Here is a 24,733-nt window from a genome sequence, read left to right on the forward strand (position 1 = left end):
GTATTCATAATTGCTCATTGTCACTTTTTTATGATAGCTGCTTTAAAATCTTTACCAGATCAAGACTATTTATCAAATAATTCCAATACTTTTGTCATCTCAGTGTTGACATCTATTCATTGTCTTTTTTTCACTCAGTTTGAAATCTTCCTGGTTCTTCGTATGATGAATGATTTTCTATTGAAAACTAGACGTTTTTGACATTGTGTTTCGAGACTCTGGATCTTATTTAAACTTTCTGTTTTCACTGTCTGTCTATGACTCTGCTCAGGAAAGGAAGCAAGGGATGCTGCCTCGTTTATGCCAGGTGGGGGTAGAAGTCTAAATTCCCCACTCAATTGCCATTGACACCCATAAGAGAGGGCTCCTCTTTACTGCTGGCAGGGGTGGGAGCTCTGGGTCCCCACTAAGCCTCTACTGATACCCCTCTAGCTGGGAGAAGTAGGAACGCCTTATTACTGCTCACTATGTGACCTCTATTGGCACCACCAGAGGGAAATAGCCTCATGACTGCTAGGCAGTACTGAAAGTTCTGACCCTCCAGTAGGCCTCCTTTGACATCACTCCAGCAAGGAGAGGGAGGGATCTTTCATTATTGCCAGGAGAAGGTGAAAGTCCAGGTTCCCCACATAGTCCTACTTGATACTGCCTTACTGTCTGGCAGAGATGAAAGTCCCAACCCCCTACTTGGTCTTCTCTGACAGCATCTGCTGGGGCTTTGGGATGCCTCATTACACCCTTGCCTGGGTGGAAGTCTAGGCTCCCCCACTGACCATTGCTGGCATGGATGTCAGTGAGGCCACAGTTCTCGCGGAGGCGTTTGGCTGGAGTAGAGCGGTTATTGTCTAAGAGTTTTCTATCATTGCTAGGCTGCCCCTTTCCTGGTCCTTTGCCTAGAGTAAGCAGACTTTTGTCAGAGGCTTTTTCATCTGCCCCTGGGGGCATTTCTGAGTTGCTGGCTATTTTAGCTCTGAGTTGGGATAAGACGCAAGCAAGCAAACAAGCAAACAAACAAAAACACCAGAGAACTCACCATCTTATTATTCCTTGGGTCCCAAGGCCCCTAGCTGATCTGCCTTCTTCTCTCCAGCTTTCAGAGTCTTCTTATGTTTGTTTTAGGTACAGTGTCCAAGGTGTGTAATTGTTCACAGTGAGAGGAGTAAGGAAACATATGTCTGCTCCCTTTTCCCAGAAACAGAAGTCCTTGGAGACATTATTTTAAGATAAATGTCTTTCAGTGAAAAAGTAAAATGGAGATGTTGGTGGCGCTAGGATGTAGGGCAAAGAAAAGGTGATCTCCCAAAGGGTACAGACAACCAGCTATACTTTGAGTCTACTGAAAGGAATCAGGACAAGTTCATGAAGATGTAGCCCACCTAAAGGCACCCGTGGCCACTTCGAATCTGAGAGGCACAGAAAATCTGGTGACTGGTGTAGTTCTTTAACATGATATATTTCATTTATGAGAGTTATCCTCCTCTTTCACAGTTTTTTAAATATCTTTCTCCCACTGGACAGAAAGCACCATTGTACTAGGTACAATGCCTAGTGCGTTCACCACTGTAGCTGAGCTATTACAGGTTCTCCCTCTGTTTATCTGTCTGTGTTGAATTGAAATTAAATTGAAGAGTTTATAATCTTGTAATACATGCTTTAAAAAATACTTTAAGATACCATTCTTTAATAATTATCGTTCACATAAGGATTCTTAACCTTTCTACATTTTCTCTTCGGTCTCAAAGGGAAAATCCTCAACTCTTATCTCACTTACTTTAGGCTTGTACACAACTGTCTTCAGCTTGCTCAGAACTCAAATCTCTTTTTAAAATTTTATTTATTTATTTATTTTTGAAGTATAATTGATGTACAATATTATATAAGTTACAGGTGTACAATATAGTAATTCACAGTTTTAAAGGTTATACTCCATTTATATCTATTATAAAATATTGGCTATATTCCCCATGTTGTACAATATATCCTTGTAGCTTATTTTATATCTAATAGTTTGTACCTCTTACTCTCCTACCCCTATATTGCCCCTTCCCTCTTCCCTCTCCCCACTGGTAACTACTAGTTTGTTCTCTATATCTATGAATCTGCTTCTTTTTTGTTATATCACTAGTTTGTTGTATTTTTTAGATTTCAGATATAAGTGATATTATACAGTATTTGTCTTTCTCTGTCAGACTTATTTCACTTAGCATAATACCCTCCAAGTCTATCCATGAGCATGTTGGGAAAAAGGAACATTTGTACACTGTTGGTGGGAATGTACATCGGTGCAGCCACTGTGGAAAACAGTATGGAGGCTTCTCAAAAAACTAAAAATAGAACTACCATGGGACCCAGCAATTCCACTCCTGGTTATATATCCAAAAATAATACTAAAAACACTAATTCGAAAAGATACTTGCACCCCAGTGTTCATAGCAGCATTATTTACAATTGCCAAGATATGAAAGCAACCCAAGTGTCCATCAACAGATGAATGGATAAAGAAGATGTGATGTGTACAGCTATCTATCTATCTATCTGTCTATCTATCTATCTAGTGAAATACTACTTAGCCATAGAAAAGAATGAAATTTTGCCATTTGTAGAGCTCAAAACTCTTAACTTCCTTCATAGCTCTGGACTACCTTCACCAACTTGAGTTCGTTTTAGTTCTATAGCCTAAGCAATCACTGGACTCTGTATTGGAGGGAGACCTGCAGCCCCACTCCAGTCTTTTCCTCCTACTTTTGTGGATCTTCTAAGTATATGGCCAAAGGAGACAGTATATGGCTGTAGATTTGAGGTTTCATGCTAATATTTATTTCTCTGCATATTTCCCATTTAGAAAGATAAGAGATGTTTGCCCACTTAAAGAGTGAATAGTTTCCCTCTAACAAGGTGTCTTCAGCTGTTATCGGCCCATGGAAGTCTAAATGTGATAATACTCTCCTATCATTTTTAGTTGTCTCTGGTTTCTACAAATTTCATGATGGTTTACTGGTAGACAATCTTCTTCTTCCAGTTAGATTCCTATCTTATATCAGAACCTAGTTTTTAAAATAACATTTAAGCTGTGTGCGTTACTTACCTTGACTCTTAGCTTGCCAGCTAAGGCTGCCACAAATCAGGGCATGCCTCATTTTTCATTGGCTGATTTAGAAGGGCAGCCCAGATGGCATCAAAATGTGTTGTAAGCCTGAGAAATCCTGATAGCTAATAAAGTATCACGTTAAACGTTGGTTTCATTTTAGGGAAATTCAATATACTGAAACTCTAACTCATTGGAAAGATGTTTTTAAAGAGTGACTGTTCATTAAGACTTTGGGCTGGGATTGTTGACTATTCTAATCCATCACACTGATTTCCATCGTACCTTCCTCTTCTTGCACTATTTCTGTCCAAACTGTAGCACAGCACCAGGCATTTATGAATAGTTGGTAAATGTAAAGTCAACAAATAAATGGAATGAACATATGAATGAATAAGTAACGGACTAACTGAACGAATGAATGCATAAGTGAAGTAATGTCCAAATGAGTGAATCATACACTATATGCATCTGTCTGTTGTAGCTTCCAGTTTCTATGTTTAAGGACGAATCATTTCAGGCCCACAGGATGCTTGTTAGATTACACTAGATGAAATTATTAAATAAGCTGTTGCTAAATTCGTCATCTGTTCCTTGCTGGGCACTGTGCACAGTATTTTTACAATTGGCTTCTTTACGAACCCTTCACTGAGAATTTCCTCTAAAGAATAGGTCTATATCCTGAATAAAAAATAACAACAAGACAACAATATGTTCTAGATAGTCTATTTCCAGGTCATATTTTATACATGACATATTCTAGGTGAGGCAGAGCCTGGTACATGCCAGGCCTGTTACCAGGCACAGGACATGGAGTGATGAACAAGATACACAATGGCTCTGCCCTCATGGAACTTATATTCTAGGGAGGGAGACAAACCAGATAGTAAATAGTAGTCAGTTGTGATGAATGCTAGGAAAGAACCAAGCAGGGTGCTGGGATCCAGAATAACAGGGGACCTCCTTTAGACTGAGTGGTCTCTGAGGAGGAGACATTTAAGCCAAAAGTCTCCATTTTCAAGTGGGTCACAGGGGCCATCATGTCTGACTTTCCAAATTTCCACCTCATTGGCACTTGTTAGACTTCACATTACGTATCTTCTTCTCAGGATGGTCCCACAGGACACCAGTCAACACTCTGCAGAGGGTGTTGACTTTCCAAAATATGTGTGCTCTTCTTTATTGTATTTTCTGCCCTTTTCTGCGCTTCCCTGGAGGGATAATTCTGCTTCTCATTAATGGAAAACTTCATTTGAAATCTTGGTAGTTGTTGAGTAACTGCCACCTCTTGATATCTTGTATAAGATGTTAATTATAAGTTCGTCTGGGGACAACTTTTCCATATAGTAAATACAAAGAAAAACACAAAGACTGTAGGCCATGTCCACTGAATGCAGCAATTTATTTATTCATAATGTGAGTAGCAGGGCCAGTCAGAGGAACTGGGGTAGTGGGCCCAAGAAGTATTCGGCCCCCCTCTGAAAATGTGTTATTTCTTCCCTTTCCTAGATTTTGCCTTTGCCATGAGATTGAATGAACTGAATGTCTGGGCTCAGAAAGATGCTTGAACTCTCTCTGCCCATTTCATATGCATTAACAAAAAGAGATAACTGATATTAAAAGTGGAGGTGGGTAGCATAGGTGCAAAGCTAATGTAGAATTTTTCTGGTTAGATGAAAATTTTAAAACAAATTGCAATCTGTAAGGATCATAAAATTGTCTTTTTCCTGACTAGCTGATGGACATAAATGTACATACATATACAGATATTTATGCAAATAACCATGAACGTATATGTTCGTATGCATACAGACCCATTTGTGTAACATAGATGCTTGCCCTTGGGGCTAACAGCCAAAAACTATTCATTCTTTCCATGGGAAAAACAACTTTAAAGCTCATTAATTATGCCTAAAATTTACATTTTTATTTTTATTCCAAGCTTTGATTGCAGTCTATTAATAAATGAAAATGTGCTTGCATTTTTAAGTACTTCTGTATTTCACAAGCTTTGTTTCCAAAGAGGGCAAAGCTCAGTCAACACTTTAATTTACTAAGGGAACAATCAAGGGAAAAGTCTTTATTAAATAAAGAAATTGTCTTTGAAGAAGTAGTTGGAGTTGAATAAATGTACTTAATGCCTGCTGAGACCTTTTTCTCTTTTTCTTTCTAATTTAATTTATATTTTTATCAAACTAAAATAGAGTTTTAAAAAAATAAAAAAAACACTACAAAGCTTATAAAGCAAAAAGCAGTACCTTACCCCAATACTCCGCACTCCCAAATCATTTAATGTCTTAATTTTTTTTGAATTTATATCTGTATTTTTCAGTAATATACTTACAGTGTTTAAATTTTTTTTTCAATTTTATGAATTATCTATTGAATTCAAAATAAACACAGATTTACTTCTTCCTTTACAATTTTTACACCTTTTATCGCTTATTCCTGGCTTATTCCATTGGTTAGGACTTCTTGTGTGATGTTGAAGGGACTTTGCCTTGTTCTTGATCTTAGGGGCAAAATTACGTTAATGCCTTCATTACAAAGTATGAGGTTAATTGTAGGGTTTTGTAGATTCCCTTTGTCAAGTTGAGGAATTTCCCCTCTAGTCTCAGTTTGCTGAATTGTGTTTGTTTGCTTGTTTTAATCATCAATGGGTATTGAATTTTATCAATTTTTTTCTGTATCTCTTGAGAAGATCATATGACTTTTCTATTTTGTTTTGCTGATATGGTGAATTACAATAGTTAATTTTAAAATGTTAAGGTAACCATTGGACCATGATGTATGATTCTTTGTAAATGTTCTGGATTTGAGTTGTTAATATTCTGAAAGAATTTTTGTGTTTATGTTCACGCAATATCAGTTTTTAGTTTTCTTTTCATGTAATATCTTTATCAAGTTTTGGTATTAGGATTCTGCTGGCCTCATAAAGTATGTTGAGGAATATTCCTGTCTTCTCTAATTTCTGAAAAATTTATGTAAGGTTGCTACTAGTTTTTTTTTTAATGTTTGATAGAATTCAATTTGAGGCCAGAGGTTTTCTGTAAGGAGGTATTTTATTATTAATCCAGTTTCTTTAATAGGTATAGGATTGTCTATAGTTTTTATTTCTTCTAGTGTCTCTTTTGGCACGCTGTGGTTTTAAAGAAAGTTTTAATTTTCATCTAATTACTAAAATTATTGGTATAAAATTATTCCACATATCCTCTTATTAGCCTTTAAATATCTCTAAGAACTGTAGTGATTCTTCTTTTTCATTCCTGATATTGGTTAATTTCCACCATTTACTTCGTTGATTTTTCTCTATTGTCTATTTTCTACCTCATTGATTTCTGCTTATTGTTTCCCCTCCTTACTTTGGACTTAATTTGTTCATCTTATTCTAGTTGCTTATTGTGGGAACTCAGACACTGAGTTTACATTTTTATAATATAAGCATCAAAAGCTACAAATTTTCTTTTAAACACTGCTTTAGATGTTGTTTCTATTATATTACAAAGTACTTTCCAATTTTCTTTTTAATTCTATCTTTGAACCACAGGGTATTCAGAAGTGTGTTATTTTGTTTTCAAGTAATTATGGATTTTTCCAGGCATTTTAAATTATTGATTTCTAATTGAATTCCATTGTGGTTAGAAAGCATATCGTCTGATTTGAATCTTTACACCTACTGAAATTTGTAAGGGTTCCATGTGTATTTGAAGATCACGTATATTCTACCGTTGGGTGGGGTGTTTTGTAAATGGCAGTTAGGTCAAGTTGGTTGATATGATTGTTCATGTTTTCTCAGTCCTTAACTAATTTTCTGTGTACTTGCTCTATCACTTTTTGAAAGATGAGGGTTGAAATCTCTGACTAAGGTTATAGATTTGTCTGTTCCTCCTTGTAGTTATATCAGTTTTTGCTTCAAGTGTACTGAAGCTCTGTTATTAAGCACATAAACATTTAGGAATGATAGGCCCTCTTGATAAATTCACCCCTTAATCATTATAAAATGTACTTCTTTATCCCTGGGTGGCAGTTCTTTGCTCTGAAAGCTATTTCATGTGATATTTATATAACCACTCCAGCTTTCTTTTGATTAGTTAGCATGGTATCTTTACCTTTAGCCTATATGAGTATATTTTAAATGGGTTTCCCATTCCCCATCCCCACACTTCAGCAGCTGCTGCCTGGCACTGGGTGAAGACTTGCATCCCTCAGAGGCCCTATCTTTCTGTGCTCCTGCCGTGCCTTCAACCGGGATCTTCTGAATTCCAATCTATAATGGCAGCTCACTCATGACCATTAATTGTCAGCAGTTTAGCTGGCTTTTTCCTCCTCCTGTTCCTGGTGGGTTACCTCTTCTGATGCTCTATCAGGAATGAAAGCGGGCATAAATCTCTTCACTGCTGCAAAGGGCTTTATTTCCTTCTGGATTTTAGTTCATTCAGGTTTCCTTGTACTCTCAGCTCGATAATGTGTTCAAAAGAACTATGATTTTGTAGCTTATCCAACTTGTTTCATTGTCAGGTTGACGCAGTGGTCTCTTACAGCTGTCTACATCCTAACCAGAAGTCAAAACTTGAATTTTTATTATGGAAGGAGGAAACCCAGTTCTCTTATTTCCCACTGCCCCTGGAATCCTCACAGCTCTTAACATATATACCTCCTATCTTTCCTACATAGGTCTGTCAAAATTTTTTGGTTGAATCAATATTTTTTCTCACATCATTTTAACTGTGTAACTGTTGTTTGTTACTGAACCACAATTCCTTCCTTTTAATGGACTTAATGATTTCTCCAGGACTTAATGATTTCTCCAGGACTTAATGATTAGCGATGAGAATACAGAAAGTTCAGTAAATGAAAAACAAGAGTTCAGATTCTCATAGGGTCTTATAAACTCTACCAAAATTGCAAAAATTTGCTAAATCTTACTATTCTCTACATGCTCAAACACATCAAGAACCCTATTGGTTCCATTTTCTCCTGGAGCCTTTCCTCCTGGGACCCTCTGTTCTGTTCTGTTCTGTTCTGTTCTGGAACAGTTGTGCCATGCCCAGTGCACAGCTGACAACCTGGGATTCTAGTTCACCTCTTCCCACGAGAGGAAAAGATTGTTGCCCCAATTCTTTGTCTTATTTTTTCTTGGTTTATTCTCTTGTTTTGGTGCAGGACAGACACAGTAGCTGCCTGACCAACAGAGCATGAGAGGTAAAAAAAAATTAAGTCTTCATGTATTTGAAAATATTGTTGGTTGATAGGTTGGCTGACTACAGAACTCTATCAATAATTTAGAAATCATTATCCCTCTGAATTTTGAAGAAATTTCTCCTTTGCTTTCTAGCATTGCTAGAAATATTGCTGTGGAAAAGCCCCGTCCACAGCTTTTTCCTCTTTTGAAGCTTTTAAAGGATCCTCTCTATCTGTAAATGTCTGAAGTCTCATGATGAAAAGCCTTGATGAACCTTCTTCATGGACAGTATTAATCTGGAAACCCATCTACTTCAGTCCTGGATTTTTTCCTTTATTCTTTTTTTCATACTTTCCTCTTTTAATTTTTTTCTATTTTACCTTCTCTAACACTTGCTATTTGGTTATTGGAGCAGGTTCTCTCTTTTTGATTCCCTTCTTGGTCCTTCTGATCTACCTCAGATAAATGAATGAAGGTCAATTACAATAAATGAATGAAGGTCTATCATTCATTTATTGTAATTTACCACATGCTACGTTCCAGACACTTTGCTAAGCACTTCAGCTATAAAGACAGTAAGACGCAAGTACTGTCCTCAGATCCTGACATAGAGGAATTCATAATCCAGTGCGGGGTACAGGCATATAAATAAGTAAACTGGATACAACATGCCACGTGCAATGATGAAAGGGGTGTGGAGCAGTTTCCTGGAGGAACTGACATCTGAACTGAGTGATAAAGAATGAATAGGAATGAGTTGAGCAGAGATGGGTGGAGCCAGGTTCAGCAAGAGCAAAGAAAAGGCACAGAGTAAGGAAAACCATGGTGTATATGCTGGACTCTTCAAGCAATTAGTGTTTCTGGAAAGTAGGGCAGAAAGCTGGAAGGGGTGGATGGTGGTAGTATCTGCCCTTTTAAGAAATATGAATTTTATCTTAAAAATACTGGGCAGTTTGGGAAAATGGGATTAATTACTTCCCTTTTAGGGCTCTCTTCTACCAAAAATATATATTTCTACAACGACATTATAGCATTCTCTGTAACAGCAAGAGATTGAGAACAACCTACTTATTGGTTAGAAATAGTTAACTAAACCTTAGACCATTCAGACTATTAAATATCAGGCAGTCGTTAAAAGAACAAAGTACCTTCATAAGGAATGAAATGGAAAGACCTCCAAGATATATTGTTAAATTAAAAAAAAATAAGATGAAAGAACAACATGCATGGTTTGATTCATTTGTGTAAGAAAACAACAACAGCACAGGATTCTTTCTCTCCATTTTGCTTATCTCGGTTCTGTTGTCAACAAGTCCATGTGCACAATGCAAACTGAAACGCTGGAGTTTGGAGCAGAGAAAGGTGTGTTGCAGGACTAAGCAAGGAGAATGAGTGGCTCGTGCTCAAAAGCCCAAAACTCCCCGATGGTTTTCAGGGAGAAGTATTTATCGGCAAAGTTGGAGGTGAGAGCTGCAGGGTGTGTGACTTTCTTCTGATTGGTTGGTGGTGAGGTAACAGAGTGGTGTTCCAGGAATCTCAACCATCACCCTTCTGGTTTCAGCCAGTCCCGGGTCTCAGCTTGTAGTTACCAACTTCCACCTGGGTGGGGCCTTAGTTCCTGCAGAAGAACTCAAAGATATTGTTATGTGTATCCCTTGTGGAGGAACCAGGACCTTGCCCCATCACTGCACTATTGTTTCTTGACTGTTCCTCCTTTGTTTCTGCATTCCCTCCCTTCCCTAATTAGCAACTGTTTGAATCTGCTAATCTGGAACTCAGGGAAGGTCAGGGAGGCTAGATGAAGCTTATTTCCTACAAACAAGAAATGGGGGACACAGAAAGGCTTTTGTGCCCAGGAGCCCCACAGGGCCCTGCTCAGTTTCAGTAGCAGACATGGGAGAAGGGGGGAGTCTGAGAAATACTCAGGAGGTAAAATTGATAGGTCAAGATGGTTGATGTAGACAGGAGGTAAAAGAGAGATGAAAATCAAGGATGACACCAAGGTGCCACCAAGGTTCTGGCTGAGATAACTGTATAATGAAGTACAGAACATAAAAGAACAGGTTCGTGGAGAAGGTTTAATTTTTTTGGACACGTTGAGGCTGAGATGTCTGAGACACCTGGGCAGAATTGCGTGCCCCTGATGGCAATTTTGGGGAGAAGTCTGGCTTGGAGAGCTGGAGTAGAGAGTAATGGACATGTAGTGGTACCTGGAATTCAGAACATGTTCATGTACCAAAACAGAATATACATGACTCCCAGAAACCCTCAGATAAGTGGCTGCCAGTGAGGGGAAATCAGAATCGATGATGCCACCTTCTTCTTTTTCTCCTCCCCCTTCCTCCCCTTCTTCTTCTGTTACTGAGTCCGGGCTCATACTGCTCACTGCACGACAGGCCAATAAGAGACAAGTTGTGGGGACAAGGAATAGTGACTTTATTCAGAAAGCCAGCAGACCGAGAAATGGTGGACTAGTGTCCCAAAGAACCATCTTACCTGAGTTAGAATTCAGGCTTCCTTTATACTAAAAGGGGAGGGGATGTAGTTGATTGTTACAAACTTCTTGGTGTCAGAATCCTTTGTTCTTGCAGCTGTCCACATAGGTCAGGTCCTGATGTTCCTGTAAATCTCCAACAAGACAAATGTTATCTGTGTTCTGCAACATTTTATCTCTATATGAATGGAAGAGTGTTATACCTTTAAAGGTCAGAGCCTTGAGAATGGGCTCTCCTGTATATTTCAGGCTATAGGTAACATTCTTAACTTGTAGCAAAAGCAATAGAATACAAAGGTTAAAGTAAAAGTAACAGATCCAATATGGAGTCAGATTTGTTCTTCCCTATTACACTTCCTCTTCTTTTTCACATATAAATAGACTAGAATATGATAGGGACAAACGCCCACTAGTCCTTCCCATTATAATTAGTAGCTGAAACTAATCAGCTCAGGACCATCCCAGGTCCTAGGGCTCTTTTGTGTGTAAGTAGCCCCAAGCTAGAACACGGTCACCAGGCAGCCAGCATTGGGCCTAGTGAGCAGACACACAGGTACTAGCCCAGGTTGTGTGGGTGGAGCCTAACCCAGTGAAGGCTGAGCCCTTGGGTTCCCCATTTCTCCAGGAAGGTAGCACATTGGGGACTGAAAGAGCACTTGCGTTTCCTAGAACCACCCCTGGTAAAAACTGTCTTAGGTCAGGTTTCCTGGAAACAGACTCTAAGACAGAGATTTGTGTGCAGGAGTGTTCCTGAGTTATTATATAAATTTGTCGGTCTTTGTCCCAGGTTCCTGGCATAGAGCTTCAAAAACCCTTGTAATTTCCGGAGCGTTAGGAGTGTCTTTGTTATGCTAACGAGGTGACTCAGGATGGGCCCCTGGAGCTTCAGGGTGAGGACTGGTTACTAGAAAGACCAACCATGTGATCAGAGGGCTGGGGTTTTGAGCCAGCCAGACTTCCAGGAGGGGAGGGGGGCTGGAGAATGAGTTTAATCAATCTCACCTATATAAGGAAGCTTCCTAAAAACTCTGGACCAAAGCTCAGTGGAGCTTCCTGATTGGTCATTGCACATCATAAATCAGACATCCATGTGCCAGGAGGGTGACGCACCCTCATCTCATGAGGAGAGGGCATAGAAACTCTGTGTTCCTTCCCAGACGTCACCCTATGCATCTCTTCATAAAAGATACCCATAAGTGCCTTGATCCTGAAGGGTATTTTGGGGTGGTAACCACAGCATTCAATATACCAGCTCAGTTATATGCAACTGTCTATGTACTGAACATTCATGCTTGGATTATTAAGCATCTACACTCTACATCTTTTCCCCATAGTCTGAAATAAAGTCAGCACCTTTCCTTGCTCTCTCTATCAAAGGATGCTGAGACAAATTCTCCTCAGAAAGAATGTGAATGATTGCTGCAAGTTTTTCTTACTTATAAGCCAGCCATAATTGTGTTGATAAAAGAATGTGATTCTTCGCGTAGCCTTTGAAACTTAACTTTCCAATTAGCTGCATATTACTTTAGTTCATTTGTTTTGACTGCTACATAATATCTGTTTGACTATATTACAGTTTATTCATCTGTTTCCCTATTGATGGCATTTGGGATTGTTTTCATGGTTTTGCTAAGTCACGGTGCTGTGTGCATTGTTCATACATGTCTCCTGTGCATGTGCAAGAATTTCTCAATATAAGCTGAGGATGCATTGCTGCATAATAAATAGATTAACTTAGACGATAATGCCAGTTTTCCAATTGACAGCCCCATCAGCAAAGTAAAAGAAAGCCTGTGGATTCACATCTCCTCTGACACTTGGTATTGTCCAACACTTTCTGATTTTTGACAATTGGATGGGTCACTGTGGTCCTGATTTTCATTTCCCTGATCTCTAATGGTGTTGAATATCTTCTCAGACATTTATTGGCCACATTGCTTTGGAAAAATGTCTATGTGTCTTGCCGACATTTAATTCCTTCTTGCATCTTAAACCTTCCCATTAAGATCACTTTCTTTCCTCCTGAAGTTCCTCCTTCAGCGTTTTCTTTAGAGAGGTACTGCTGGTGACAAACTCCTTCCACTTTGTTTCTGGAAATGTCTTTATCTTTGCCCTCATTCATGAAAGATAGTTTCATCTTGAATAGAATTCTAGATTGGCAGTTACTTTCTTTCAGCTCACTGAAGATATCACTCCACTGTTTACAGACTTCTATTCTTGCTGTTGAGAAGTTAGCTGTCAGTGTAATTGTTGCTCCTTCAAGAGCAATCGTGTTTTCCTCTGAGTGCTTTTTGTATGTAGATAGATAGATGGATAGAAATAGACGGATGATCTATCTCTAGCTATATATGTTTTGTATCATATAAGACAATATTAATGTAGGTATTGACAGACGCTTCATCTTGTAAACAGATGATGTAAACTAATGGTATTATTAAGTATAGTACAGTACTGTAAGTGTGTTTTCTCTTATGATTTTCTTAACAACGTTTTCTTTTCTCTAGCTTACTTTATTGTAAGAATACAGTATATAATACATACGACATACAAAAGATGTGTTAATCGACTCTTTATCAGTAAGACTTCTGATCAACAATAGGCTGTCAGTAGTTAATTTGGGGGGGAGGCAAATGTTATGAGTTGAGGGCTTCCCTGGTGGCTCAGTGGTTAAGAATCCTCCTGCCAGTGCAGGGGACACGGGTTCGATCCCTGGTCCGGGAAGATCCCACATGCCACGGAGCAACTAAGCCCATGTGCCACAACTACTGAGCCTGCGCTCTAGAGCCCATGAGCCACAGCTACTGAGCCCGTGCACCACAACTACTGAAGCACACGCGCCTAGAGCCCGTGCTCCACAACAAGAGAAGCCACCGCAGTGAGAAGCCTGCGCACCGCCACGAAGAGTAGCCCCACTCACCATAACTAGAGAAAGCCCGCGCGCAGCAACGAAGACCCAACGACCCAACACAGCCAAAAAAAAAAAAAAAAGTGACGAGTCGATTTTCAACTGTGCAGGGGCTTGGTGCCGATAACCCTCACATTGTTCAAGGGTCAACCATATATCATATACAAAGAGATTCATCTTAAGGAATTGGCTCCCCCAATTATGAAGACCAGCAAGTCAAAAATTTACACGGTGGGCAGACTGGCTGGAGACCCAGGAAGAGTCTATGCTGCAGTTCAAGTTGTCTGCGGCAGAATATTTTCTTACTTGGGGGCAGTCTGTCTTTTGTTCTCTCAGGTGTGCAAATAAGTGGATGAGGCCCACCCACATTATGGAGGGCAATCTTCTGTACTCAGAGTCCACCAATTTAAATGTTAATCTCATCCAGAAATACTCTCACTGAAACATCCAGCATAGTGTTTGAGCAAATATCTGGGCAAAGTGGCTCAGCTAATTTGACATATAAAGTTAACCATCATAATAGTTGAAGAAAAGGGGGCTTGGAAGGGTTCAGTGATTTGCCCCCAGTTTCAACTCACACAGCCACGGTCAGGGAGGGGGAAATTTCCCCTTCTACCCCTCTTGAGTTCTTATGGCTGGACTAATAATAAAATTGACACAAGACAGGTTAACAGGAGAAAAAGAAACAAATTTTCATTCATGTGCGTGGGAGTCTTATGGAAATGGGACCTAAGAAGCGGCCAAAGCAGGCAGCATTTATAATTTTTTTTTTTTTTTTTCGGTACGCGGGCCTCTTGGCCTCTCCCGCTGCGGAGCACAGGCTCCGGACGCGCAGGCTCAGCGGCCATGGCTCACGGGCCTAGCCGCTCCGTGGCATGTAGGATCTTCCCGGACCGGGGCACGAACCCGTGTCCCCTGCATCGGCAGGCAGACTCTCAACCACTGCGCCACCAGGGAAGCCCCTTTTATACTTTTTAGACAAAGAAACAATAAATTTGTGAGGAATCGACAGGACAAAGAAACTCAGGTTTTGGGTGCTCAATTAGTGAAGAATCTAAACAGAGTTTGGGCTTGGGGTAGGAAATAAGTCATGAGGTTTGTTTATACAGGCCTCTTGGCCCAAATTCCCTATTTCTGGTGATAAGGGTGTCTTTCTACCTCCAAATTCAGGGAGTGCACGTTTCACATGAGATTTATTTCCTGCTTTCAGAGAGACAGAAAAGAGGGTCAGAGTATCCCTCCTACGTTGGCCGTTTCTTAAATAATTTTAATTCAAAATAATCCATATGCCATGTGGCATATCTGGGGGCTGCCTGCCCTTGGACCCAACACTGTTATAGTACTATAGGAATTGTTCTCCAGTGAGGGGTAGATAAGAGACTTTTACCGAGAGGAGGGGAGTCCATGAGGGCAGGACCGTGAGCCTGCAGTCAGCAGGCGTGGGTTCCACTTCTCACTTTGCCACATACCAGCTGTGTGGCTGTAGGGAGGCCAGTTTACCCCTTACCTTCCATTCTCTAATCTACCCTCTAAGTGTACTCATATCTGCCCTCTATAAAATTGTGGCGATTAAATGAGATGACGTTAAGCAGAGTACTCGCCACTTTTAACACACTCAGTCATTGCTAACCAGTATATAGTTTCTAAGATAAGACACCTTGCAAGCAATAAACACTGCAATTCACAATGCAATAGATATGTCATCTCTAAGACTCTGTCTTGAGAAAGATGTGCAAACGCTTGAAGAGTGTGTGAATCGGCCCCGAGGTGCTTGGCCACCATCTGCTTGTTTACGTACATGGATTTTTTTTTTTTTAATTTCTTCAGAAATTTTGATTTTGCCTGATTTTGCCTCTGTGTATCCACGTGTAAATTTGACATCACAACCTGCATGTCTCAGAGACATCTACCATCTAACACCTAATATGAGTTGTTGGTTTTCCCTGTGGGAATTGTACTCACAATATTCCCACAGCTGTCGCTCCTGCACAGCCTCCCCATCTCAGGAAATGGCACGCTGCCAGATGCGCATCTGGGAGCCCAGAAGTCATCCTTGACTTTTCCTTTACCTGAAGCCCACATCTAACCCGAAGCAGACTTTGTCGATTCTATCTCCAAAACACGTCTCAAGTTCATCCATGTGTCTCTGTCTTGCCTGCCGCCATCTTGACCCTGGCCATCCATATTGCTTCCCTGGACAACTGGTTACAGTGTGCACATGGTCTCCCAGCACCCAGTCGACTCTGCTGCCATCAAGAGGAGTCGTCTCAAATGTAAACTGAAACCTAACATTCACTAGCTTAAAATTCTTCCGTGGTTCCCCATTATCCTTAGAGTGGACCCCAAGGTCCGGCACGATTGGCCTCTGGTCTATAGATCCACGCGCGTCTTCCTCACGACAGCCCTTCCTCACTAAGCTCCAGGCATGCTGTTTTCTGTTTTCCTTTTCCTTCTTCAAACCTGCTAGGGCTTTCTTTCGACCTCAGGCCTTTGCACATGCTGCTCCTGCTGCCTGGAACTTTCCCCTGCATCACGAGGCTGGCTCCTTCCAGCAACCTTGTTTCAGCTGAAATGTTACCTCCGAGATTCCAGGTCAGTCACCATCTAAAGGAACCCCTCCTCCAAGCCACCTCCCCAGCAGACAATCTCCCCTTCCTGGCTGCTTCCTGCACAACACTTATCACAACTGACAACCTTTTAAATCACTTGTCTATTTATTCCTATTTCGTCTGGTCTTTCTTACTAGAGTAACATTTGGTAAGAGTAAGGATCATTTCTGCCTTGTTCACCATTACATCTTCAGTGCCAAGCACGGGAGCTGGTGCTCAGTAAACACCGAATTAATGAAAAAATGAGGATCTTTTTTAAAAAAAAAGTTAAGTCGTGCTCCTGAATCACAGGCTTAGAATCAATGCTTCTCTAACTCCATGAGTTTCCATCATAGGCTTGTTTGATTTTATGAGAGTGGCTCGCCTCTCTTTCGTGGACGTGTGGGAGGGGTAATCGACGTCTATAGACCCGTTCCTAGTCATTCCTGTCCTTATTACAGTTTTCCTAACTCCCAGCTCTTTTTAAATACAAGTGGGCAGCTCGCGCTCTAAAAGAATCTTCTATTGTGAATCTTTGTTTTTGGTAAATGGAATGACTTGTTGCCTAATTTCTTCTGGGCTAGCTTAGAGTCAGGTATACCTGAATTGCATACATCTGTATTAGAAAAACTTAGAAATTCCTTTGACTTTGTGCAGTGACTCGCAGCAGCCCTTAGCGGGCCCACTTGATGGCCTTGGGTGCTCTGTTTCTTCCTTGATCTGCAGGGCTCAGCCAGACTTTCTCATCCAGTTCCCAAGACACACGATTAGCCCAGCCCAAGAATGACATTAGGTTTCTCCCCCAGAGAGTCATTTCTCTGCTAACTGACATGCCAAGAAAGGCAACGAGGCTTTGACACAAAGGAAAAATAAATATTCGTGACAATAGGAGAAGACTTTGTGATCACTTACAGTGAATCGTCATCTGACTCACTGCGGACTCTTTATGCAAATCCATTAACCCACCCCGTACCCCTGCACCCCCGCTAGCCCTCAGATGCCAGGCCCGTGCCACCTGCAGGCCGTCCCTTCCTAGCACCCCCGTTCCTCCGCCCTGCCAGTGCTCAGCCTCACCCGCTCCCGCCACACCCTGGACCCTTCGGCTGACTTTCCCACCAGGTTTGATGCGGCACTTGGCTCCCCCGTCAGCACTTTGGACCTTGGCTTCCTCCGCAGCTCCTGGCCTCTGTCATTCTATTTGCTGGCATCTCCCACGGACAGGGATAAGTAGTGCCCACCCCAGCTTGCCCCCCACCTCATACCACTCCTGCACACTCTGCTTGCTCAGCTGGGGCCCCTACTGGACAGGCTCCGCCCACTCTGCAGAGGCTGGGGAACTGGAGAAGACTTTATCAGAGCCGTTCTTAACGTGACGGAAGATATAAAAAGAACATGCTGTTTCTTGGTGCTTCAGAACTGCCCAGAGAAGAAAAGAAGGTAAACCTTAGTGCTGGGGAGCAAGATTTCTTACTTAACTGTAACTCTGCACGGCCCAGACCCATCAAATGTCCCCCAGCTGTTGCAGGCCCTTCCATCCCAGAAGGGGGAGGAGTTTCAATATCAACACCACCAAGGGCCTGACGAGCAGCCAAACAGCGTAACACCCCCTACGGCAGTTGGCCCTGTGGTTCAACAGGCATTTACTGAATACCAACAAGGTGCCAGGCCCTGTGCTGGTGACAACCACGTTAAAGACCCAGTCTTTGCCCTCAAGGAGCTCATAGTCTGGTAAGGGACTCATATGACAAAGCAAACACATTATGACGAGACCAATTGTACAAAGAATTATCGGCACACAAAGGAAGGGGTCGTGCACTTTGCCTGGCGGTGTGGATCAGGGAAGGCTTCCCAGAGGAGGTGACATCTCAGCTGGCTCTTGAAGCCCCAGAGTTTTTCAGAGAGAAGAAAACTGAGGGAATGGCATCACTGAGGCACGGAAGCAGGATGGTCCCAGTGAGTTCCTGGGAAGGTGAATTGTTCAGTGTTGTTCAGTCCATGAGGAAAGGAGAGGACAGAAGTAGAAGAAGCTGATGGACAGGTTACAGTCAGAATAAGAGATGTGTAAGGAGCTGGGACTTCATGTACGGGGAATAGGGAGGAGGGGACTTCAGGATTTTAAGCAGGACAGTGACGCAAGCAGGTCTGGGTTTTAGAAAAACCCCTCTGTCAGCAGCAGGGGAAGAGGTTAGGTGGCTGGGGGCAGGATGGGGCCGAGAAAGAGAAGCTGACATGGGGCAGGAAGAGCAGCCTGGAGGCTGCCGCCTTGGTTCTGCTGTGCAGCGGTGAGCGCCTAATGCAGGCGGTGATACTGAAAGTGATACAGCGGACGGAGCCCAGGAACAGCCTGCAAACAGAAATGGAAGCACGTGATGATGGCTTTACAGCGAACAAACAGCAGATGGGAAACAGAGAACAACGTCATCCCACCTGCCTTTTGTAAATTGCTTGTGTCTCTCAGGACATATTGATGCACGTCATTGTTTTGTTTTGGAGTTTTTGGTTGTTGTCCATTTGCTTTTTGAAACAATCTCAAAGTTACAGAAAAACTGCAAACACAGAAGAAAGAACTTCCCCCATAAACCACTTGAATAAGTTGTCAACATGATGTTCCGTCAGCCCTGAACTCTAGTGTTTTTCCCATAAACAGGATATTTTCCTCTAAAACCACAATACAACCACCAAAATCAGGAAATTAACATTAGTGCGTTACCACTGTCTGACCTTCAGACCTCATTCAGGTTTTGCTAATTTTCCCATCATGTCGTTTAGGGCAAAAAGGACACAGTCCAGGGTCACACATTGCATTTCATCATCATGTCTCGAGGTTCCTTCAGTCTGGAACAGTTCCTCAGGCTTTCCTTGTCTTTCACGACCTTGGCACTTTGGAGATTTTCTATTAGTTATGTTGTAGAATGTCCTTGGGTGGGCTCTCACTGTTGGAGAAGGGAGTTAGTCCTTCACGGTGAGATTCAGGTCCTGCATCTTTGGCTGGGATATCCCAGAAGTGATGCTGCGGTCTTCTCATTGACTACTATTGGGTGGAGTCTCACGTCCAGTGCGGTGGTAGAGCTGAGGATCCCTCCTAGGCCCTTTGAGTCTAGTTCTCTGACCTCAACGTCACATAGCCTATGTCCTGATGGTCTCCCAGAGACATGTAGGTATTCCAAGAAATAAAAATTATTACTCAGATTAAAAATGTGTCTGCAAGGAATGTAATTGTAATAATAAAAATGCGCTTTGGCTACTGATTCCCAGAAGATCCTGATGTCCCTGAGGGCTCCCTAAAAGAAATACACGGACTGCATACCCGTGGGCATCATCAGGGTGCAGGCATCCTCCCTCCAGCTCTTCCTTACTCCCTCCATCAAGGGTTCAATCAGAGAGAAAAGAGGATGAGCCCTTTTGCTCTTCCAGCAGAGGATGCCTTTGCTTAAGATTTACCCTGGTAGGGGCCACCATTCAAGGCCTTTTCTGGAATGTCCTGGGTAATAGTTTGAGCTCTAAGAATCTAGAGGAGCATTACTCAAAGCATGGGGGTGGCAGCAACATGCCCGGGAGCTTGTTAGACATGCCAATTCTGGAGTCCCACCCAAACCACTTGAAGTAACGTTTTGGGGATGGAGCCCAGGCTTTCCAGGTGATTCATGTGCTCACCTGTTCTAGAGCTCTGGTCTGGGGCCTGAGATCCTACATTTCTACCGAGCTCCCAAGTGGTTCTGAGGCTCCTGCTCTTGAGGCCACAATCTGAGTGCCAAGCCTGGGACCTCTGCAATCAGAATCCGCATTTTAATCAGATCCAACAAGGCTCAAATGCCCATTAAATTTGGAGAAGCACTGCCCAGAGCTCTCTCTTCTGAGCTGCATCCACAGCGTTTGAGGCAAGTCAGGAAACAAAATGTCTCTCTGAGTCACTTTGCTGCTGATTGAAGTGAAAATAAATAGGTACCTAAAGTACATATCTTTTCTAGGTTGATCAAGTATCATAAATTAATTGGGGATTAAAATTTTAAGAATTTCATACCAAACTGGGACCTTTGCACATGCTCTTCTCTCTCTGGAATGATTTCCCCCTCCCTTCTTTTCCTGGATAATCATAAGATCTTGGCTCAAAATGTCACTTTCTCAGGAAGGTATTCACTGCCTGCTGACGGAGGCCAAGTCCCACGGGATGTGCTTCCTTAGCACCATGAGTCTTAATTTTACATAAGCTCATGCCTGTCTCCTCTTTTGTAGGTGCGTGGGAGTAGGTACCATGTCTCATTTTGCTCACTTTGTTTTAACCCCTAGCACCATGCCTGGCCAACAGTAGACTCTCAATATATATCTGTTGAGTGCAAGAGTATAGTAGGAGCCTCTAAGATAAGCCCTAACGATTCCCTCCTCCTGGCAGTCATGCTGGTGTGTAAATTCTCTCCTTTTGAATGTGGGCTGGATATTGTGACAGAGTAATGAGCTATCGTTTCAAGACTACAGTAGACCACGGCTTTGTTTTTCATGCTTTCTCTCTCTCTCTTGCCTGTCATTCTGAGGGATAACGAGTTATGAGCTGCCGCGTTATAAGATGCCCTGTAGAGAGGTCCATGTGGCAAGGAACTCACGTCTCTGGCCAATAGCCCATGAGGAACTGAGATCTACCAGCAATATGGGAGTGAGTGTAAAAGCAGATCCTCCCTCGGTTGAGTCCTCAGATGAGACCCCAGCCCTAGCCAACACCTTCACTGCAAACTTGGAGAGACCCTGAGCCAGAGGCGCCCAGCTAAAGTGGACCCAGATTCCTCACCTAGAAACTATGAGATAATAAATGTTTGTTGTTTGAAGGCATTATGTTTTGGGTAATTTGTTACACAGAAATAGATGACTAGTACAAAGTAAACTAATGAATATTACATTAGGTGTCAGACAGTTTGCATCTACTTGCTTTAGCCCTTCCCCTAAAGATAATAGGTTATGCCTAGTTTACAAGTGAAGATACAGCTGATCAGATGGACTGGTCACAGCTAGTAGTGGCACAGGCGGGATGTGAACTCATGTCTGTCTACCTGCAAAGCCGAGCTCTTGTCAACAAGCCATGCTGCCTCCACACTTAAGGCAGAGTTTTCATTTTACACCGTCTTTACCAAGGCAGAAGAGGGGAAGGAAAACGTCCCAGTTCTTTACATTCATACGGTATGAATCATGCTCAATTTTTCTATGTAGTATTAGTTCACCCTTTTTAATGAATCTTTCACAAAGATACTACAAATTGAATTTTGATTTTTTCCAACTCCCACCACCACCCACTGAGGATCCATTCTTCTGATTTCTCCAGCCTCATCCAGGGCTGGGCCGGAGTCATTTCTCAGACCCACCACCCATGACTCACTACAGAGAATGTGGTCCTTTGGGGAGTGGTATGATAATTATGAGAATGGAAGGAGGGATGAGTCATGTACCACACACTTGATTTTATTGCTTTGTTTGATTAACTTTCTTTGATGACCAGCAGAGTCACAGGCCTGCAGAGTTGACGAGAGGAGAGAAATCATGAAAAAAAAGTATGACAGGACTCAAGTAAGAATCCCTTTGAAATTCCACAGTAGAAGTGATAACTACAGAGGATGAGGATTGCAAAATAAATTCTTGACCGTGTATCAATACACAGGGCAGAGGAGTCTTGTCAATCTCTTTGCCAACAGGCTTAGTAACAGAGGGGACCCCCCCCCCCAGGATTTGGGAGAAACGGGAAATCTGCTGATCTGAAGCAGCTGCTACTTGTGTGACAATTATTTGACGTCTCATGTTAATCTTTAAAATTCATGCAAAAAGATGCCATTGTGTTACATCACAAATGCACATTTGTTCAATACAAAGAGATAATGTCTTCCCCAGATTTTCAAGTACAATTTATATTCAAAGAAATTCCCCATTCCCTTTGGCTTTATACACCTCCCCGCAACTCTCCTACACACAGACACACACCCTGCATGTACGTATAGGAGGAAGTAAGAATATGCATTTTCCATAGCTTAGGTTGCTTCAGGGAAGAATTACTTTGTCAATAAAAAACAGTCTTTCAGGGACTCCCTGAACAAAATTATAAACAACCTGTTAAATTACCTAAAACAGAAAATCAATTATCAAGCTTCTGACAAAATTCCAGAGTTATGAGGTAACAGGGATTGTCCTAGACGATTTGTTTTTTTCTTTTTTTTCTCTCTAAGCTTGTTCTACTCCTGCAGATAGCGCTGCCATTTAATACCCTCTTGGCACTAGGTTTATTTTCCTCCCTTGATTGCCTCTGAATGCAGTGAAATCCTCTTTTCTGGTTACTGTCCCTTTTAGTACAGGTAAATCAACTGTATCTAGTTGTAGGACAGATGCCACATGAAAGAAGAAGGTTACAATTGCTTTATCTGAGGCTGTCACTCACCTCTGGGGTTGAGAGGCAGACATTTGTAAGAGTCCAAGGGCTCAGATACGTGAAGGAAACAGATGGGAAACAAATGAAGCATTGAAGGGTTGAAAAATTCCAGTTCTTTGATTTTGTCTTCCTGGGAGTGGACAGGACAGAGAAATATAGAGGAATAATAGGGTTATGGGTGGGGAAAGTTTGCAATTTTTCACATTCTTCTTTGGATATGGACTAAAAGGCATTCATCTTTTGTTTTGTACTCTGACCTTTTTCTAAGTCGCTGTAGGCTTTCAAATATAAAAGTGTAATCAGGGGCCTCTAATGGATAACTCTACAATTATACATCAATTCATTTGACAAATACATATTAATACCTGCTAAATTAGGCTTGAAAGGAACTTCATGCCAAAAAAAATGACATTCCACTAGAGAAGCACTCTGTGCCTTCTTCCAGATCGAAATCCCCATAGTCGGCACGTCTGAGGGTTGGACTAGTTAAGCAAACTAACCTGCAGGATGAAATCAGAGGGGTGAACACACAATAAATAGGCAATCCTATGGGCAGTAGACAAGACCTCTGTGCAATACTTCACAAGAAAAAATTTAAAACCCAACTCACTCATTTTTCCCTTTATTCACTAAGCATTTATTGAACACCTACTGTGTGCCAGGCACTTCCCCGGCACTAGGAACACAGAGATGAATAGGGTGCAGCCCCTGCCTTCTAGTTGCTCCCTGTCAGCTAAGGAGCAGGTGTGTGCTGTTGCTCCCTGCAGGGCTGGTGAAGCGATGTGTGAGGGAGCTAGAAGGCAACTCACCACCTTCCAGAATGCTCGGATTTCTGCTGAGGAGGAGTCCCACTCCATTCCTTTATCCCTTTTGAGCACAATGAAAATTCCAGGGAAGGCTGCCGTTGCACCTTTATTAAGAAGGATTCAGGACTTCCCTGGTGGTGCAGTGGATAAGAATCCGCCTGCCAATGCAGGAGACGTGGGTTCGAGCCCTGGTCCAGGAAGATCCCACATGCCGCGGAGCAACTAAGCCTGTGAACCACAACTACTGAGGCCGCGTGCCACAACTACTGAAGCCCGTGCACCTAGAGCCTGTACTCCACAACAAGAGAAGCCACCGTAATGAGAGGCCCGCGCACTACAATGAAGAGTAGCCCCCGATCACTGTAACTAGAGAAAGCCCGCATGCAGCAACGAAGACCCAACACAGCCAAAAATAAATAAATAAATACATTTTAAAAATTAAAAAAAAAAAGAAGGATTCACATGCCCCTAAACTACTATACCTTCCTTATGAAATAGAGCTTTCTTCCCCAAAGTTTGGCAAATCAAACCTGTTATTGGGGAAGTAAGTCTGAGACCAGAAGGCTTAAGAAATGCATCCATTTAGTGCCCCTGAACCTGCAAGCTCCGTCCAGAAAAACCTGACACACGTGCTCCAAGATAAATATCTCTTGAGCAGTCGGCCAGGGTTTCAACATTTATTAAATAATCTTGCTATATTCATAACATGGTGAGGTAAACCTGTATCCCTGCACTTGGAAACTTTCAGTTGAGGTGGGGACATGAATAAATGTATTAAAATAGCAGTAAAAAAAAAAAAGCATTTAAATGGTACACCAGACATTGAGAAATGATGCATAAAAGGACAAAGAGGTCACGGGAAATGTAAACAGGTGGAAAGAGTTTATCAGGGAATATTTCTAAGAAGAGATGTGCCTAGAACTGGATTTTAAAAGACCACAGAGTGTGTGGAGGTAGGCTGGTGGCTGACCTCCTCTGAGGTTCCATTTCCTCATGCAGAGAATGGATGTAATGCGCATAGGTTGCAGGAGTTGCGGGAGGACGAAATCCGATAGAAATTTCCTGAGTCGGTGCCCGAGCATTTAGGAGGCACCAATGAATATCAGATGCCCTTTCCTGTTTTATTTTATGCCACTCACATTTGTTATTGTTTAATAATAGAAATGCTGATGGAAGTAAAGAAGAGTGCACTTCTCACATTTTCTGTCAGGAGCCTGAAGTACTTTTAACAACAGCAGAAAAATATAGTAAAAAATTAGAAATTTAAAGGAAA

The sequence above is a fragment of the Stenella coeruleoalba genome, assembly GCF_951394435.1.
Source record: "Stenella coeruleoalba genome assembly, chromosome: 21".
NCBI classification, from domain to species: domain Eukaryota; kingdom Metazoa; phylum Chordata; class Mammalia; order Artiodactyla; family Delphinidae; genus Stenella; species Stenella coeruleoalba.